The 10,952-nt window shown below is 48.2% G+C and overlaps 3 non-coding genes across 3 annotated transcripts; 1 reads left to right on the top strand and 2 right to left on the bottom strand.

The window, feature by feature from the left end:
- Positions 1–500: 500 nt before the first annotated feature.
- Positions 501–572, bottom strand: TRNAE-UUC (transfer RNA glutamic acid (anticodon UUC)). Its single transcript has one exon. It is a non-coding gene; the product is annotated as a tRNA-Glu (tRNA).
- Positions 573–5,364: 4,792 nt separating this feature from the next.
- On the top strand, positions 5,365–5,437 carry TRNAV-CAC (transfer RNA valine (anticodon CAC)). The gene has a single exon. It is a non-coding gene; the product is annotated as a tRNA-Val (tRNA).
- A 1,208-nt stretch (positions 5,438–6,645) lies between these two features.
- On the bottom strand, positions 6,646–6,719 carry TRNAN-GUU (transfer RNA asparagine (anticodon GUU)). The gene has a single exon. It is a non-coding gene; the product is annotated as a tRNA-Asn (tRNA).
- Positions 6,720–10,952: the final 4,233 nt, after the last annotated feature.

The following is a 10,952-nucleotide window of genomic DNA, read 5'->3' as shown; positions in this document are numbered from 1 at the left end:
AAGGGGGGCCTCATTGACAGGACAAAGAGGAAAAGTCCCTAAGGGGCTGGTTTAGAGGCATATTCCCAAAGGAAAGGAGTAACCAAAGGATCTTGAGGTTTCAGCAAGTTACTCTGAAGTGGGGTAGCAAATACGTATATATGGAGGGATGGACAAAGCAAATGTGGAAAATGTTCATTGGTAAATGAACATGAAGAATATATAAAGTCACTACTCTTTCAACTTTTTTATGTTTATAATTGTTTTGAAAAGGAAGATTGGGAGCTCTTGTCCCAGGTTCTACTTTGTTTTCTTGAGATGGACTTTCTGAAAGATGAGGACCACAGTAGCGGTGATGGTTCCTAATGGCCCAGAGCAGGATACAGCTGTTGGGGGCCCCAAGCCGCTGAAGAGCTGCTCATCGCCTCTCACCTGTCCAAGCCTGGGCGGTGCTGGGGACTCCTCTGCATCAAACAAGGCTAAAGAAGATTCCTGCGGAGGAGAGACGTCGCAAAATAGCTTTCCCTGACCGGGAATCGAACCCGGGCCGCGGCGGTGAAAGCGCCGAATCCTAGCCACTAGACCACCAGGGACCTGCTGGGGGCCTGTTATCTCCCGCCTCCAGACTGTACATCTCTTTGCACCCAACTCGGGGAAGCCTGGACGCCTACCTTCCTGCATGCTGCCCTCTCCTTCAGCGATCCTCCCCCAAGGCCCTTTCCTCCTCGCCTTCTCCAAAACACGAGACAGCCTGCCACACGCCGAGCGCTGTCAGGTCTTCCCAAGTTTTTGAGCGAGGCGGCTCTGCCCTGCCGCACCTCAGATCTGACCTAGAGATACGCCTTTGCGCGCGGCAGCGTGTGGAGAGACGGTGGCCGGGTCCAGCGCAGGGGACAAGCCTGCAGGGAGGAGGCGCCCAGGGTGGGAAGGGGACCGAGCACGAGCGCCCGAGAACTCCAATATCAAAAAGGGCTCAGACGGATGCAGAAACGGAGGCAGCCTGGATGAATAACTCTTGGAACCAGGGCCCGGGGACCCCGAGCTGAGCTCCGGATTTTTCCCCTAAAGTCCTCTGCCCCTGCCATTTCCCCATCTTTGTTGATGGCCACTCCATCCTTCCCTATGCTCAGGCAAAAACCGGCGAGTTCTCCTTGGCGACGGTCTTTTCCTCAGACCCCACAGCTAATTACTCGGGGATTTAGGTGTTCTCTTTGGTGGTAAAATGGTGAAGAGTCGGTACCCGCAATCCACCAGCCGCTCCGTGGAAACCCTACGGGGCTGTTCTACTGTGCTCCCTTTGAGTCGTAGTAGACTCGACCGCAACGGATCTTTTGGCTTTTGTCCGTCAAATGTGGACGTGGGCCTACGCAGTCCCTCCCTTTCCTGAGCTCTGAATTTGCACCGACGACTTACCTGATAAAGGCGGGAGATCAATTTAAGGCGTAGCCCTCGGCTCGCTCAGACCTTAGGGTTCGAGAGCCTTAATTTCCGGGCGTGGGGTTCGGCTGCATTTGCCCCTTTTCTTTGGTTCTGTCCCTCAAAATCAGCCTGTTTCTGGCCTGTCTTGAGGAGTTGCGGACATGCCTGGGACCCTTCCGCTCGCCTCCTCTCTCCAGGTTAAGAAACCAACCCCCTTCGGGTTCCCCCTGCAGAGAAGCTTCGGAAGGCGCTTTTTTTCCTATCTCGAAGTGCACGCGCCCAAGTGTGCGATATGCGGGGCCGCACGCGGTGTGTCGGTGGTTCTCCAGTAGCCTTCTCTTCCCTCCCCCTTTGTAAGGGAAGGACAAGTGCCCTCTTTGTCCAATTCAGGAGGGATCCCAAAGGGTCTTGACCCGACAGAAAGGCGGTGAACCCTCTCCTCTGGGTGGGCGGGGAGGCGGGAGATTGATCCAGAAGGGAAGGGGAAATGCACGTTATGAAATTTCCTGATCTAAAGCTACCGGGAAGGCAGCCTCGTCTGGAACAGGGTCCTAGGTCGCCGAAGAGCGTAACGTAGTCCAGTTGTGTCCCCGTCTCCACTTTGAGCCAAAAAACAAAGTCGAGGACCGAGTCTTGGTTTCCAGTGAGCAAGGAATCTGCGCCCTCCCCAGGGTGGGGGAGCACTTGAACTTCGGGTGTGAAGGTAGCGCGGTAACCTCAGCACCTAGAGCAGCAACTGCAGGAGAAAAGGGCACATTCTTGACCCCCAATTTTTTTTTTTTTTTTTAATCTCGATTTCTAAAGGAAATCCTATGGAGAATAACAGTAAAGCCTGTGAGCTACAGAAACTCTTTGCCTATTGGCGCTTGCCCTGAGGCGAAGGTGAAAAACCTGCCCAAACCGCCTCCGTTAACTTTCGCACTCCATGATCTGTTGAGCAGAAAAATAAAAAGGGCAAACGAAGATGAGTTTCCAGTATTGAAATAAAACTGCCCTTCAAAAAGAATCTCCAAGAGTGACGAGGGAGAAATCAAGCGATTGTGAATTCTGCGTGAGCTTCCCTTGGGTCCTGTGGTTTATACTGGGCTTCTTGGTCCGGTGTCCAAAGGAATCCAGTGCAGGCCTTCAAGGCTGGCTTGGCCTGTGTTGGTTGTTCAACATTTTCAAAGAGCCAAACATCCTAGGACACATGTTTCAGCCTTTGCTAAGGTACGGCTAAAACATGAAGGCGTGATTAGAGTAGTGGACTGAAACCCAGCCACACAGTGGAGAGGTGCTGAGGCAAAAGGGCTTGAGAGGAGAGAGCGCAAGTCAGGCCTCAGGGAGAGCGCACGGTAGGGCCTGGAGGGAGGGTTCTACTGTTCCTGGGTGGACCGGAAGTGTGGATCATTTTGAGTGTGTGTGATAAAATAGGAAACAAAACACTTGCCATTTCAACCTTCAGTGACAGTGCTTAGGTTCACCACGTTGTGGAACCATCACCACTATCCGTTCCCGAAGGTTTTCATCGCCCTTAACAGAAATCCAGCGCCCCTTAGGCAGTCATTCCTGCCTTTTCCCTCCCACCTGCCCCTGGTAACCATTAGTAAACTTTGGCCTCTATGCATTTGCTGTTCTAGAGATTCCAAGTAGGTGGGAATCATATAATATTTGTCCCTTTTTGTCTGGCTTATTTCATTCTGCATAATTTTCCTAGGTTCATCCATGTCTTAACATATATCAGGATCTTCTTTCTCTTTAAGGCTGAATAATATTCCATTGTATGGATATACCACATTTTGTTTATCCACTCCTCTGTTGATGGACACTTGGGTTGTTTACACCTTTTGGCTCTTGTGAATAATGCTGCAATGAGCATTGGTGTGCAAGGATCTGTTTGCATTTCTGCTTTGAATTCTTTGGGGGGTATATACCTAGTAATGGAGGTGTTGGGTCCTTCGGGAATTCTATGGTTAACTTTTTTGAGGAACCATCAAACGGATTTCCACAGAGGCTGTACCATTTTACAATCCCACCAGCAATGGGTGAGGGCTCCAATTTTCCACATCCTCAGCAATGCTTGTTTTCTGGTTTTGTGCCAAAAGGTTGAGCCCTCAACTACTAACTGAAAGGTTTGTGGTTGGAACCCACACAGAGGCGCCTCGGAAGGCAAGTCTGGCGACCTGCTCCTGAAAGATCCAAGGTGATAGAAGAGAACAAAGAGAACCTTTACAGCTCTCTGGAACTGAAACTAACATAAAGCATGTCTTGTTTGGTGCCCCGCCGCCCAAGAACCAGATGAGAATTGTGTCCTGGTCTCCCATCTGACTTAGCGCAGGGAAATGAGGTTTGGCTTAGGTACTCAGTAATGAAGTCCTCCTGTCATTTTTTTTTTTTTTTTTTTTCCTCCTTAAAGGCTATTGGCAAACGCTTAACCCTTCAGGAATGAAACCTGTTTTAGCCCGCCTTCTAAACATTGCCATCTAGTCAATTCTGACTCATAGCGACCCTACAGGACAGAGTGGAGCTGCCCCATAGGCTTTCCGAGGCTGTGATCTTTACAGAAGCAGGCCGCCACATCTCTCTCCCACAGAGGGGCTGGTGGATTCAAACTGCTGACTTTCAGTTCGCAGCCGAGCGCTTTAGCCAGTGCACCACCAAGTCACAGCCTTCAGAACCCTATGGAGCAGTTAGTTCTGCACTGCACTCATGAGATGGTCATGAGTCCTAATCGACTCCATGGCAACTAACACCAAGTGGGGGGATGAATAAGGGGTAATGACATTGAACATCTTTTCATGGAAACACGGATCATTTGTCTGGAACACCAGCGCCCTTAAAGGGGCCACCGAGGCGCTGGTCCGAAGCCCCAGGGTGAGAGCCTTCACAGCTCCTGGGCTGTGGGGAGCTGGAGAGCCCGAGAGGAGCTTAGTTCTGAAAATGGAAACTCTAGCGAACTTCGGGCTCCCGAACCCAGACGGAGCCCCCCCCGCCACCCCCGAAGTCCTAGCTTCCGGGATAGGCGCAGAAAACTACTTTAAGGCCCAAGGGAAGCCACCGACTCCTTTGCCTGAAGGGATTGTTGGTGTTTTCCCCAAGGGCTTTCTCCAGCACTTTGCTGCTAGCAGCGGAATTTCAAATGTAGTTGAATTTCGGATGTTGCAAGCCAAAGTACTTGGAGACTGCAGGGCTTAACGATTTCAGGGACAAATTCTTAGGCTAGCTCAGTCACGTGGTTTCCGTAGGGTAGTGGTTATCACGTTCGGCTCAGGCGGGAAGGGTCCCTGTTGAGAAGGCGGGCTAAAACAGGTTTCATTCCTGAAGGGTTAAGCGTTTGCCAATAGCCTTTAAGGAGGAAAAAAAAAAAAAAAAATGACAGGAGGACTTCATTACTGAGTACCCAAGCCAAACCTCATTTCCCTGCGCTAAGTCAGATGGGAGACCAGGACACAATTCTCATCTGGTTCTTGGGCGGCGGGACACCAAACAAGACATGCTTTATGTTAGTTTTAGTTCCAGAGAGCTGTAAAGGTTCTCTTTGTTCTCTTCTATCACCTGAACCTTCTCCACAGGCTGGCATTGAAGAAGAAAAGGGCCTCAGGAAGCACCGAGCGAACCCTTCAGGCAAAGGAGACTGAGATTCCCGATATTCCCTGGCTTAGGGTTCCTCGCCTACCCTGGAAACAAGGACCATGGGGCCCCACACGCTGGATTTGACATCTCACATCAAAAGCAAACTGAAGTGGCAGGAACAAGAGAAAGAGATAAGAAAGAGCCGTTAAAGCTAAGTCTTGAGAGAAATGACCGGCCAAGGCAAATGCAGTGAGCCTTGGTTCGCTTGGTGCTTACTGAGGCCCTTTCCAGGACTTTGCTGCTGCCAGTCGAATTTCGAAATGGGATTGAATTTGGTACATTGAAAGTCACAAAACTTCAAGAAGGCCACCATAGAGTTTTCACAGATGTTCCTGAGATCTTGTGAACCTCAGGGTTTCCGTAGTGTAGTGGTTATCACGTTCGCCTCACACGCGAAAGGTCCCCGGTTCGAAACCGGGCGGAAACAGTTGCTTGTTTTACTCCTCAGAGCCCATTGCTACTTTTTCCCATTGCTTTAGATCTTTTTTTTTTTTTTAGATCTAGACTCAGACACGAGTCCCGGAAAGTCCCAGAGGGAAATGCACAAACTGTGATGACCCATAGGAAGGTGCAATACCGCCAGAAGTACTGCAAGATTTCTGCCACTTTATATGAACCTAAATCCTAGGGTTCGTCTATGGAAATGGATCCTAAGGGAGTAGAAGCAGGGCGGAAGGAATATAGTGTTGGATACGGCCAGGTTTACCGATTGATACAGGTGCACTAGGTAGAAATTCTGGAGCCACTGTATTAGTTTGAGCAGCTGTCGGCAATTCTACATTGTTCACTTGAACCAGTTCACTGAAAACTTGCACCCAAAGGAGGCCTACAGTAAACGAACTTGAAATGGCACAACGTCTGTGATACAATTCTTGTAATGGAAAATATCTAAAGCCTCAGGGGCATTAGAAAGCTACAGTAAATTTATCATGTAAGACATGGTCATTCGCCCACATCTATAGCCCCAGGTGTTATCAGGAAGACATAACCTTCAACAAGTCTGTGAGAAATATACTTATAGGAACTGTTCTTGCATCCTCCAAGCATTCTGTGGTGGCGATTTTATGAAGGACGGTGGGAACCGCTGCCATTTCCTGGGATTTCTGAAATTAATGGGGGGTGTCTTAGGGTTGCTAAAGACACAGAACGAGCGATTATAAATAGATAGCTAGATAGCTAATGGTGATTACAACTTTTTTGTATTCATAAAACCATAGACCCAACTTGATTTCCAAAGTATATGGAAAGCATTAAATAAATAATACCAAAACCAAATCTGTTGCTGTCGAGTCGATTCCGACTCATAGCGACCCTATAAGACACAGTAGAACTGCCACACAGGGTTTCCAAGGAGCGCCTGGGGGATTCAAACTGCCGACCTTTTGGTTAGCAGCCGTAGCACTTAACCACTACACCACCAGGGTTTAAATAAATAACAGTACAAGTAAACAAAGTGGGGGGGGGGGAACTTCTCAAAAGCAACTCCGATGATTTCTCTCTTTGAATCATTACTGAGTTCTCAGTTTCCAAGCAAAGAAGATAGAAGGCTAACTGACGTTGCTCTCTGCCTTTATATAGTAAGATGCAAGGAGCAGAAGCTCTGGGGACATCTTAACACTTATAAAACCCAAAGCGCGTCCCTGGGTGGGCTCGAACCACCAACCTTTCGGTTAACAGCCGAACGCGCTAACCGATTGCGCCACAGAGACCACAGGTTAAATTTTCCTTTTCATCGACGAGTGAACGCCTGTGAAGCGCTAGGTGGTGCCAGAAGCTTTCTGCCGAGCCATTTGCGCAAAGCCTCGGAAAACCCGACAGGTTGGGGCGACAAATCCTGTCGTTCGTCGCGTTGAAAGCAGTGCGTTTGGGTGAGTCTGAAGCTAGGAGGGCAGCGAAACGGCCTTCGCCCTTCCTTGCTCCTTGTCCGCCTCAGATGCCAGCGACCCCCGGAGGCCCCCGGGTCTGCAACCCCCGTCTGAGCCCAATGGGGTCCACGACGGGGTTGCTCTGCCTTCGCCCGCCCGCCCGCGCCGTGTGACGCCCCACCGCTCGCCTCGGTTGCGGTCGGTGTGGCGGGAGCGCGGAAAATAAACGGGGAAAGGGGATTGGTGAAGAGGAGCGAAGGAAAGCTGGGAGGCGTAGCGGAGAACCAGACGTCCAGGAGGCCTGTGCAGAGACTCAGGCGAGGTCCTGGGGAGGAGAGAATGGTTTTTAAGGTGTAGCACGACGGGGAAGGAGGAGCTGAGAGACGGCAGGAAATGGGAGAAAAGCGGAGCACTTGTGGCTGTTCCAGAACAAAACAGTGTGAACGTTTTTCTGTCAATACAGTTTAAGAAGACCAGCTAGGGCTGGTAGGTTTGTGGTGCGCCGTGATCGTATGGTGGTGAGTACTCTGCGTTGTGGCCTCAGCAACCTCGGTTCGAATCCGAGTCACGGCAGTGTCTGGCGCATGTTTCGTCACGTAGCGGCGCGCTTCTTTTGGTTTGGTTTGCCTCTCATTCCCGCAACTGCATCACTCCCCACCTGCGGCAAGAAGGCAGCAAGCCTTCCAGCTAGGGGTCAGAAGGACAGGAATCCTGACAGTGAGCATACCTGGAGCCTGGTCTAAGGGAAACCCTGCGTGCGCCCTATATCCGGGCAAAAGGTGAAATGCCTCTCACTCGGCCTTAGAAGCACCTTCCATTGTTGAGATGATGTGGTCATAACCGTTTTCCTGGTAAAGGTATTTCACATAGCAGCTGGGCTTTTTTACACGACACCAGAATTTATCTTTTTTTTTTTTTAATAATTTTTATTGTGGTTTAAGTGAAAGTTTAAAAATCAAGTCAGTATCTCACACAAAAACCCATATGCACCTTGCTACACACTCCCAGTTACTCTCCCCCTAATGAGACAGCCCGCTCTCTCCCTCCACTCTCTCTTTTCGTATCCGTTTCGCCAGCTTCTAACCCCCTCCACCCTCTCATCTCCCCTCCAGGCAGGAGATGCCAACAGAGTCTCAGGTGTCCACCTGATCCGTGAAGCTCGCTCCTCACCAGCATCGCTCTCCAACCCATAGTCCAGTCCAATCCCTCTCTGAAGAGCTGCCGTCAGGAATGGTTCCTGTCTTGGGTAAAAGAAGGTCTGGGGACCATGAACTCTGGGGTCCTTCTAGTCTCAGTCAGACCATTAAGTCTGGTATTTTTACAAGAATTTGGGGTCTGCATCCCACTGCTCTCCTAGTCCCTCAGGGTTTCTCTGTTGTGTTTCCTTTCAGGGCAGTCATCCCTGGAAGCCAGGCACCACCTAGTTCTTCTGGTCTCAGGCTGATGTAGTCTCTGGTTTGTGTGGCTCTTTCTGTCTCTTGGGCTCATAATTACCTTGTGTCCTTGGTAATCTTCATTCTCCTTTGGTCCAGGTGGGTTGAGACCAATTGTTGAATCTTAGAAGGCTGCTTGCTAGCGTTTAAGGCCCCAGAAGCTGCTCTCCAAAGTAGGATGCAGAATATTTTCTTAATAGACTTTATTACGCCGATTGACTTAGATGTCCCCTGAAACCATGGTTTTACAAACTCTTTTACCCCTATTATGCTGGCCTTCAAAGCATTCAGTTTATTCAGGAAACTTCTTTGCTTTTGGTTTAGTCCAGTTGTGCTGACCTCGCCTGTATTGTGTGTTGTTTTTCCTTCACCTAAAGTAAGTCTTATCTGCTATCTAATTAGTCTATACCCCCTCCCTCCCTCCCTCCCTTCCTTCCTCCCTCTCCCTCTAGTAAGCATCAAAGAATACTTTTTCTCTGTTTAAACGATTTCTCGAGTTCTTATAATAGTGGTCGTATACAATATTTGTCCTCTTGCAACTGGCTAATCACTCTCAGCAAAATGGCTTCCAGATTCATCCATGTTATAAAATGTTTCACAGATCCATCGCTGTTATTTGTCGATGAGTAGTATTCCACTGTGTAAATATACCATAATTTATTTATCCATTCATCCTTTGATGGGCACCTTGGTTGCTTCCAGTACTGCAGTGAACATAGGTGTGCATGTCTCTGTTCGTGTAAAGGCTCTTATTTTTCTAGGATATATTCCAAGGAGTGCGATTGCTGCATCGTATGGTTGCTCTATTTCTAGTTTTTTAAGGAAGTGACAAATTAATTTCCAAAGTGGTTGTACCATTTTCCATTCCCACCAGCAGTGTATAAGTGTTCCAGTCTCTCCACAACCTCTCCAACATTTATTATTTTGTGTATTTTGGATGAATGCCAGCCTTTTTGGAGTGCGATGGAATCTCACTGTAGTTTTGATTTGCATTTCTCTACTGGCTGATGATCCTGAGCAGTTGTTCATGTATCTGTTAGCTACCTGAATGTCTTCTTTAAGGTTGCCTGTTCATATCTTTGCCCATTTTTTCTATGGGTTATTTGTCTTTTTGTGGTTGAGTTTTCGCAGTATCATGAAGATTTTAGAGATCAGAAATGTCACAGCTAAAAACTTTTCCCCAATCTTTAGGTAATCTTTTTACACCTTTGTTGAAGTCTTTGTATGAGCATAGGTGTTTGATTTTTAGGAGCTCCCAGTTATCTTGCCTTGGGGATCTGGAAACCCCACACCCTTCCAGTTCAACCTGCAGAGAAGCTTGAGGCCGAGCTGTATTCAGTTTATCGGAACCCTGCCAAGCACACATGTGTGATGTGAAAGGGCGCCCTGGTTGAGCTGTCGTTCCCCTGGGGCCCGCTGCTCTTTCTGCTCCTGTAGGAGAAGGACAACTGGCCCCTTCGTCCTGTCCAAAAGAACATCAAAGGGACACCGGGATAGAATAGCAGTGAATCCTTTCCTCTGGGTAGGCACGGGAAGAGGAGCAGGAGACAGATCAAAGAAGGAAGGAAAGGGAAAAAAACATGTTATGAAATTTCCTCATCTAAAGCTACTGTGAAGTCAGAGTCCTCTGGAACTGGGCCCGCAGTAGGTGGGGAAGGGGGACGGGTGATCTAGTCCTGTTGTATCCCGGTGTCCAGTTTGAACCAAAGCAGAACAAGGGCAAGCACCGCGGCCTGGTTTCCAGTGAGCAGGCAAGTAAGCGCCTTTCCCAGAGTGGGAACACTTGAACTTTGGGTGTGAATGCAACATGGTAAGCACTGCACCAAGGAGAGCGACTGCTGGAAGAAAGGGCACGATCTTCCCAACCGATGGTTTTTGTTCATTTGTTTGTTTTTGCTTTTTCTTTGTTTGTTAAAACTTAACTTTCAAAGGATGAAAATGCTGAGGCACATGAAGTTTAACACACCTATCCAGGCCATACAAGGGCTGAATCAGATTCCTAACCCAGAACCTGCGTTCTTGAACACAGATTAGACTAGGCCTCTCTCATTCTCTGTTTCAGTTTTTTGGGGATTTCTCAGCTATAGAAAAGGAGAGAGAGAATGTCAGAGATGGCGGGGTAATAAGGGGGAGATGGAGGGATGCATGGCTCCTGTAGCTGTCAGAGAGCAAAGCAGGTAACTATTGTGAATGTTTTGCAATATAGAGAAGATTCCTGTGAGGCCAAGACAAGCTTATTGTGATCAGGAGAGGAATCTGAGATGTCAGAGATTCAAAATTTAAACCAACAATGGCAAAGTCCCTAGAAGAAAATTGGGGAGAATACATTCACCATCCTGGGGTAAGAAGATTTTTCTTAGAGAACACAATAGGCCTTATATATAAAGAAAGAACAATTTTTAAAGATACATTACATTTCATTGAAATGAAAAGCCTCTGTTCATGAAAAATTACCTAAGAAAGTGAAAAGGCCAGCCACGGACTGGGAGGAAATATTTAAAACATGATTATCTGCAAAATGACTCAAATCTTGTATACAGAAATTTTAGAGATCAGCAATAAAAAGTCAACTCAAATAACAGTGTGCAAAATATTGAATAAACTTTCTCCACAAAGAAGGATTTCTAAATACTATCTCTCTATG

This window comes from Loxodonta africana, chromosome 3, assembly GCF_030014295.1.
Source record: "Loxodonta africana isolate mLoxAfr1 chromosome 3, mLoxAfr1.hap2, whole genome shotgun sequence".
Taxonomy (NCBI): domain Eukaryota; kingdom Metazoa; phylum Chordata; class Mammalia; order Proboscidea; family Elephantidae; genus Loxodonta; species Loxodonta africana.
This window is presented reverse-complemented; position numbering and strand designations above follow the sequence as displayed.